The sequence below is a fragment of the Bison bison genome, unplaced genomic scaffold (assembly GCF_000754665.1).
Source record: "Bison bison bison isolate TAMUID 2011002044 unplaced genomic scaffold, Bison_UMD1.0 scf7180017864472, whole genome shotgun sequence".
Classification (NCBI taxonomy): Eukaryota; Metazoa; Chordata; class Mammalia; order Artiodactyla; family Bovidae; genus Bison; species Bison bison.
The window spans coordinates 3,827,553-3,829,871 of NW_011495033.1; the positions used below are offsets into that span (position 1 = coordinate 3,827,553).

A 2,319-nucleotide genomic window follows, 5' to 3' on the forward strand; every position below is an offset into this window, starting at 1 on the left:
GTTTCTCAGGATGTACTCCGCATATAAGTTAAATAAGCAGGGTGACAATATACAGCCTTGACGTACTCCTTTTCCTGTTTGGAACCAGTCTGTTGTTCCATGTCCAGTTCTAACTGTTGCTTCCTGACCTGCATATAGATTTCTCAAAAGGCAGATCAGGTGGTCTGGTATCCCCATCTCTTTCAAAATTTTCCATAGTTTATTGTGATCCACACAGTCAAAGGCTTTGGCATAGTCAATAAAGCAGAAATAGATGTTTTTCTGGAACTCTCTTGCTTTTTCCATGATCCAGCGGATGTTAGCAATTTGATCTCTGGTTCCTCTGCCTTTTCTAAAACCAGCTTGAACATCAGGAAGTTCACGGTTCACATATTGCTGAAGCCTGGCTTGGAGAATTTTGAGCATTACTTTACTAGCATGTGAGATGAGTGCAATTGTGCAGTAGTTTGAGCATTCTTTGGCATTGCCTTTCTTTGGGATTGGAATGAAAACTGCCCTTTTCCAGTCCTGTGTTGCTTATTTTAGACCCCATATATAGGTCTTGTGGTATTTGTCTCTGACTTACTTCACTTAGTATGAGAATCTCTAGGTCCATCTGTGTTGCTGCAAATGGCATTGTTTCATTCTTTTTCTGGCCAAGTAGTATTCCACTGTTTATATGTACCACATCTTCTTTATCCCTTTATCTATTAATGGACATTTGGGCTGCTTCTGTGTCTTGGCTATTGTAAATAGTGCTGCTGTGAACATGGAGGGGAGTGCATGTATCTTTTCAAATTACAGTTTTGTCTGGCTGTGTGTCCAAGAGTGGAATTACTGGATCATATGGCAACTATTAGTTTTAGCTTTTTGAGGAACTGCCATACTCTTTTTTTCCTCCATAGTGGCTTCAGCAATTTACATTCTTACCAACAGTGTAGGACGATTTCGTTTTCTCCACATCCTCTCCAGCATTTGTTATTTGTAGACTTTTTAATGGCTATTCTGACCAGTGGTACAGTCTATTGATTGCAAAGAGTTGGACACAACTGAGTGACTAACACTATGGAGAGTTGTAACTGTTTTTGTGCTTTTCAGGATTTTTGGTAGTTCAGGTGTATATGGGGAGGGAATAGACTGATTAGCTAATCTGGGACACTTTTGTGGGCAGTATTTAAAATAAAAAATGTTTCACGCTTAGTTCTTTTTATCTGGAACCTAGTTTCTGAGACTAATGAAGTTTCTCCAGAAATCTATTTAAGCTCAAGTCTTTTAATTTGGGTTAGAAAAAAAGGGCTGGCCTTTTTTTTTTTTTTTTAATATTTTTTATTTGGCTGCACTAGGTCTTAGTTGCAGCATGCAGGATGTTTAGTTGCCGCACCTGAACTCTTAGTTGTGAAGTGTGGAATCTAGTTCCCTGACCAGGGATCGAACCTGGGCCTCCTGCATTGGAAGTGCAGAATCTTAGCCACTGAACCACCAAGGAAGTCCCAAGAGTGAGTGAGTGAAAGTTGCTCAGTCGTGTCTGACTCTTTGTGACCCCTGGACTACCCAGTCCGTGGAATTCTCCAGGCCAGAATACTGCAGTGGGTAGGCTTTCTCTTCTCCAGGGGATCTTCCCAACCCAGGGATTGAACCCAGGTCTCCTGCACTACAGGCGGATTCTTTAGCAGCTGAGCCACAAGGGAAGTCCCAAACTGGCTTTTAAATAGGCATGACACAAAGCTCCTTTTCCATCTTCCCAGAACACTGAGGTTCATATATATATGAAATGCTTTGAGCTCCACATAAGAAAAGGCTACTTAACTTTAGTTTTTTAGTTGTATTAGCACTTGGGAACTAAGTGGACTTGTAGAATGTGGTGTAGACACTTAACATTAGTTGCAAGAACTTTGTGGACAAAAATGACAGCGTAGGTAATAACTTGCCTTCCCCATTCCCGGTTTATTTTTCTTGAACGAACCCCTTCTACAGCTTCACCACTATACCTAGGGAAATATTCTACAGTCTTTAGCATATTCCGTCCCAGCAGTGTTAGGTTTCTAACACTGACGTTAGTGATTGAGGTGTTGATGCAACCTGCCAGTTATGCGGAAGCCTGGCTATCGCTGAGAGTTTTTTCTAATATTAGGTGAACGGCTTGAACAGGACTTAGATGTTTGTTTCCTAATTGTACTGAAACCTGCTGAGGGAGTGGTTTGTTTGGGTTTAATTGGATGTAGATGGCTTGAATCTGAGCTGGGTTGGATCCAGCTGTGTGTGTGTGTATGGTGTTTGTTGCAGGTGACTTACTGTATCCCTTCTCCCACCGCACCAACTTCCAGATAAATACATTCACAA

At 41.4% G+C, this 2,319-nt stretch overlaps 1 protein-coding gene and 1 non-coding gene across 2 annotated transcripts in view; one reads left to right on the plus strand and one right to left on the minus strand.

The window, feature by feature from the left end:
* The window catches only part of FAM222B (family with sequence similarity 222, member B), a 55,377-nt gene that overhangs the window by 15,046 nt on the left and 38,012 nt on the right, over positions 1 to 2,319 (plus strand). The gene's annotated exons all lie outside the window — the stretch shown is intronic.
* TRNAG-UCC lies at positions 1,393 to 1,465 on the minus strand. The gene has a single exon. It is a non-coding gene; the product is annotated as a tRNA-Gly (tRNA).